Source organism: Schistocerca cancellata, chromosome 6 (assembly GCF_023864275.1).
Source record: "Schistocerca cancellata isolate TAMUIC-IGC-003103 chromosome 6, iqSchCanc2.1, whole genome shotgun sequence".
In the NCBI taxonomy this organism is placed as follows: domain Eukaryota; kingdom Metazoa; phylum Arthropoda; class Insecta; order Orthoptera; family Acrididae; genus Schistocerca; species Schistocerca cancellata.
This window is the reverse complement of record NC_064631.1, coordinates 597,398,063-597,404,227: the sequence shown is the minus strand read 5'-3', so window position 1 is coordinate 597,404,227 and position 6,165 is coordinate 597,398,063.

Sequence of the window (6,165 nt, the reverse complement as noted above, 5' to 3'; positions counted from 1 at the left end):
TTGGAGGGCAGCGTGGAGGGTAAAAATCGTAGGGGGAGACCAAGAGATGAATACATTAAGCAGATTCAGAAGGATGTAGGTTGCAGTAGGTACTGGGAGATGAAGAAGCTTGCACAGGATAGAGTAGCATGGAGAACTGCATCAAACCAGTCTCAGGACTGAAGACCACAACAACTAACAAAAAAAAAAAATGGTTCAAATGGCTCTGAGCACTATGGGACTCAACTGCTGTGGTCATAAGTCCCCTAGAACTTAGAACTACTTAAACCTAACTAACCTAAGGACAGCACACAACACCCAGCCATCACGAGGCAGAGAAAATCCCTGACCCCGCCGGGAATCGAACCCGGGAACCCGGGCGTGGGAAGCGAGAACGCTACCGCACGACCACGAGATGCGGGCAACAACAACTAACAACATATATATTACACGTATTTAAAAATTACACAGCCAGTTTCTGTTTAATCGTTTATTGGAGTATCGTGTAAAATTTGAAGTAAATCAGCCAAGAACTTTCCGAAATTTTTGGTAACAACAATAAACTCTGACTTCTTTTTACATAGCAATATAGATCGTTGCAGCCTTACTGATTTCTATTTTTAATTCTTACCTTCATTTGTTTTCCGGAAATGTGGAAAGTAATTACGCTCTAATACATGTTTTACTCAGTGGTTGTGGTGCTCTTTCATGGCAATGAATATTTCAAAACGCCTCCAGAGCCGAAGAGTTAGGCCACACTTCAAATAGAAAATCTACTGCTCTCGTACCCTCTCCGTCAAGCAAGAATATTACTTGCGGCATACGGGAAAGGAAGAACTGTGTGCATCTGTTAAGGACCGTCACACGTAACGGCAAACCGAGTATGTTTTATTAAGGAAAATATTAAAGAATCCCCCTTCCCCTGCCTCTTTGTCTTTGTCCCGAGTTCAGCTTACACCCACGTACTCGCTGAGCGGAAAATTTGCTCCGCCGGTCCCTGGCGCCATAAACAGTAGCGTTCCGTTTAATTCCAGCCGGCCCTGGACGCAAGCGATAGCTCGCGGTTTTGCAACCGGCGACATGGCAGCTACCTTAAATTACGCTTTCGCAGTTTTCCTTGCATTTATAACACAAACTGTCAGCGTGGCTTTCGCCTTGATATCGTTTAGAGCCGCAACGCGACCTAATTAAATCTGTTTCTAATGCTCGGTTCCACTTGTGCGACCAGAGTGTGGGCGCACCCTATGGCATTGCGCACACTTGGTACACACACAGCCGACGCCTACACAGCAGATGATATCGGGGGCGATTCCCGCCGACATCTTTACAAGTTTCACTATTCAGCTTGACCGTCCTCGTTAGAGCGTGTTTTTGCGGAGACTAACAACTGTGCTAATAGAGCAGTGTGCATTACTGTTATTCATTCGGACTGTTAGGAAGGACCTTAACGTATTTCCGTTCATTCTTCACATACAGCACGGTTTATGTTCTCTCGGCTTCCGATGACGTGCAAACAAATGGCACTGTACCTTGCTCCACTTAGGAGGTATAGCTCGTTTGCGTAGCATTACCGCAAGTGTTTGTTGACATAGTGGTCTCTCCACAGCTAAGGCAGAGGGGATTTTAGCTACACTCCTTGTCTACCCATTACTGACAGTGGAGAAATATTAGTGTAATATCGCAATCTTGTAAGTCGTAGGAGCAAACATTTTACATAGCGAAAGTGCTGCTTATTGAGTACTGCACGCAGTCGTAAATCCTGTAGGAAGTGGCAAGACTTTTAATAGTGCCTTCCCCATCATTGTAAGCAGATTCAGTTACCTTATCGGCATAACTTCGTTCCTTTGCTGAAGTCTACTGGCTGTCCTAGACCTCGTCAACTTCAGATAATGCTATTCTGAAGATGGCCTAAGACTAGGCCGAAACCGGTCATTTTAATAAAAGAATCATCGCGATCTAGATTGATTTTTCACTGATCTGGATTTGTAGATGTTTGTATTATAATTTCTATGTACAAGGCTATAGCGTTCACTTCATCCGTTTCAACACATGAATGCCATCTTCAGATGTGATTAATTCACTATCAGCTTCGTCAAGATATATTACAATTCCAGTTAAGCGTTCTGAACATATGAAGTTTAACAATACATGTCACTGAATACATTAAATCGACACATATTAATAGAGACTGAGGTCCCATGTTTCACAAAGTCGCCAAGGAAGCGTAACCCGTGGCTAACAGGGACGAATAGAGACCCTCTTTAGGAATAAGAAACCTGTATAGGACAATTTGTAACACATTACCAGCGTCATTGTCTAGTACAAATTTTCAGCTCGTCACAAATGCCCATCACCGTTATAGTCCACTAAAGAGTCGTCTTAATCCAGTCTCTTAAAAACTACAGTTCCAGTATGACGGAGCAACGCCCCAGTACCATGAAACAGTTGTATTTTCCGCACACTTATTTGGAAGAAAAAAACTCTGTTGTCTGTACTCTTCAGTTCGTAAGATCTTAATCTTATGCATTATTTCCTACAAAGCTACCTATTGTGCACTATTTCTGATGTCTCATTTCACAGAAGTACGAGTTTAGTTACAGTACTTATGGTACCTCGTCGTGAGATTCGAAACACGTCAGAGTTATTTAAAAGAATGCCGCGCCTCTATCATCTGCTTTCCTGAAACTCGGTTCCAGTTGCGTGAAGTAACGTAGGATCACTAAATCTTTATTTTGAGTAATGTGCAACTAATTTTCTCATGTAAATAACTGTGTGTCATAATGTAATTATGCGTGCGGAAACGCTAATATGTCCAGGTGAAAACTCTTGGGCTCTCGTACAGGCGGTGTTAATGTCAAAGAATGTTTGCTTTCGTTTCGTTGGTACGTGCTGCACAACAGCGTAACGTTGAACAGCTTTGGAAATATGGCTGTTTAATGCAGCCGCGTTGTGTATACTTCGATCCAGAGGAGAACCTGTGTTCCAGAACGTCATAAAATTTTTAATTTGGACTGCTCATCTGCAAAGTAAATTCATCTAACGTTGGTAAAACTTTGTAAGCAGTCTGTTCTTTCTTTTTTGAGGTTTAATAAATCGTTTACTAAAATCAAACTTATCATACTTACCTTGGAAATGATGCATGTGTAGGACGTTGCTAAAGAAGAATTAACTAAGAGGAAGCTTTGTTCGATGTGTGGCGTATTTACTGACAGCTGACCAACATTAATTACGTGAAGTTATTTCTCATTTCTGAAAAAGATTCCGACTCATTTTGCTCCCAGATTTGTTAAAGGGGTGAGATCATGTCTCTACGGCGGAAATGTTACAGCAATCAAAGCGGTGGGCCGATGCCCTTCACCAAAACCGCGTGGGTGGCACAGTGATTAAGGCTCTGGAACGGAATTCAACTCAAAGTCCAAATAATCAACTTTACAGATTCTTCTTCTTGATACTTTTCAATTGACAAAACAATGGCAGATGGAGGGTTTAAGAAACCGCAATAGCCGACGAGTGGTATGCATATCTTGTGCAGCCAGTGGATGAAAAATTCGCGACAAGAAGCCTGAATTGCAAAAGAAGGAAACAAGTTGGCAACACTACAAAGCAAAAACCACAGTCCACACTTAGAAGTATACAAATAGAGAGAAAACAGTGGTGTGCGAAAAAGTGTGCCATGTAAAACATAAGAAATGCATAGCCCTTCAGAGTAACTAAAAACTGCAAGTATAAGAGTCTAATGAAAAACATCAAAGACATGGTATCAGACAGCATTTCCCGATGTAGGCGAGGAACCAAGCTGAAATCACCGTAAGTAAAAAGCAACATATTGTTAACAAAATGTTTCTCGATCTTAAAAAATCGAAATGTAAATATCTTTAATTGCAGACCACTGTGATGCTTTACCTCAATAAAGAGAGCGTAACCCGTCTGGTGAAAAAAACACACATTTTCTTGAAGCTGCAACGACAGAGCGAAAACAACCTCGGGGACGTCATCCGCAAATAGGCCTACCCACAAATATACATCTGTACTGCGAGACTGAGAAATTTGACGTGCCATTAGTTAAATCGTCCAGCTCATTCACCGGATTTTACCATCGTACCTTTGCCCACATCTACAGAAATTTTTGGCTGGAAGACTCATCGAGTCCAATGAGCAGGTTATGGCAATTATGGCCGCCGAAATCGCAACTCATGGATGCAGTTCACTCACTCTAAAGGTTTTGTACAAACCGTATTGCCCTGGAAAAATACGCTTTTTTAACTGAGATGCCATGCACATTCATGCTGGGAAACTTTGTCACTTGCTACTTCATATATAGTTTCTATCGTGAAGCGTTGTTGGCCAAGTTTAGAGAACCAGTATTGTATACTTACTGTGAAAAGACTGTGCCGTCAGTATCAACAAAAGAAGAAGATAGGGTACTCCGAGATAATCTCATTTTTTATTTTCTCCTGCATTTCCTTCTATAGGAAAGCAGAAAAACTGAGAAATAATAGGACGAAGTAGTCTCCACTAAGAAGCGTACAATGAAGTCTCGTGTGCGTACGTGGATGTAGAAATAATTAATGAACCGGATGCGCCAGAATCAGCCCCAGCAGCATATAATTTATCAGTGGCATGACACAGGAAAAAGGGGGTAGTACAGGCGCCGACAGGGATAACATTACAGCAACACCGCGAAACGTCGTCCCAGCTGAGAGAGCTTCCCGGTATTTCCCGGTGGACGCTCCACGTCGTGAAGTCAATTAGTTGATATCGTCCGATCGGCTTCGTCACGTAAAGATGGGTCCGGATCGTGGGACGCTGCTGGCTAATTGGGCTCTAATGACGGTGCCAGAAGTTCCGTGCAGCTTCTTTTGCTGGGACGGGAGGCTTTTCCTGCAGTGGACGCCGGCAGCACCGGCTGTATGCAACTTCCTCTTGACGCTGGCCATAGGAGGGGCTCTAATCACTACCTTGCAAACTCCCGGCCATTCTGTCTGTCTTTAGTTACTGTTCATTCGGTTCACCTATTATTTGCTGCCGTATTGATTCGGCATCGAACTAATTGTTGACAGCATTAATGGATAAACCTGCTCCCAAGATTCATGTATCACTGTAATAACTCCCATAACGCTGTTGGTACATGTCCTCAGGAATAAGATCTGTCTCGGAACTGTTTGGGCGGACGATATATTCATATATTGTCGCTCTTGTTGGGAATTACACTTAATATTCCATACTGTCGTCAATAATGAAGAATATACTGATTCACGTTTCGCAAAATTAACCGCAAAACGAATACTTCACGCCCCTGCTCGCGCCTGGAGGGGCCAAGTCCGAACTCGTACATCTTCATTTCATGAGACGAGCTGAATAATTACTTACCCAGCTTTGCTGCTGGCGCCAAGAACTTATCCTCCTCATCCTGCATCACGTGTGATCTTCGGTGCAGCAGATTGGTAAAGGTAACATTCGATACATCGTGACGGTATCGATACCTGTACCCTTGCAAGGTTTTTATTCAAGTTAACGCAAGCTACGGAGGTTTTCGACAGCGCGAGGAACGTAGCCAGGAATTTAAGACATCTACTTCAATACTCCACAAGCCACCTAACTTTGAGTGGTGGATGGTTGATTGGTTGATTCGGGGGAAGGGCCTAAAGAGCGCGGTCATCGGTCCCATGGGATTAGGGAAGGATTGAGAAGGAAGTCGGCCGTGTCCCTTTCAAGGAACCGTCCCGGCATTTGCCTGAAGCAATTTAGGGAAATCACGGAAAACCTAAATCAGGATACCCGGACAGAGGTTTGAACCGTCGTCCTCCCGAATGCGAGTCCAGTGCGTTAAGCACTGCGCCAACTCGCTCGGTAACTATAACTGTTCTCGAACTCCAAAAGCCGGCCGGGGTGGCCGAGCGGTTCTAGGCGCTACAGTCTGGAACCGCGCGACCGCTACGGTCGCAGGTTCGAATCCTGCCTCGGGCATGGTTGTGTGTGACGTCCTTAGGTTAGTTAGGTTTAAATAGTTTTAAGTTCTAGGGGACTGGTGACTTCAGAAGTTAAGTCCCATAGTGCTCAGAGCCATTTGAGCTCCAAAAATCCCAATATGTCAACTCTATTGGTAGGGTAAAACGTGGAAACCATACAAATTTTCCGGAATTCTTCATTGAAAATTGGGCTGGACTCACCACCTTACGAACCTGT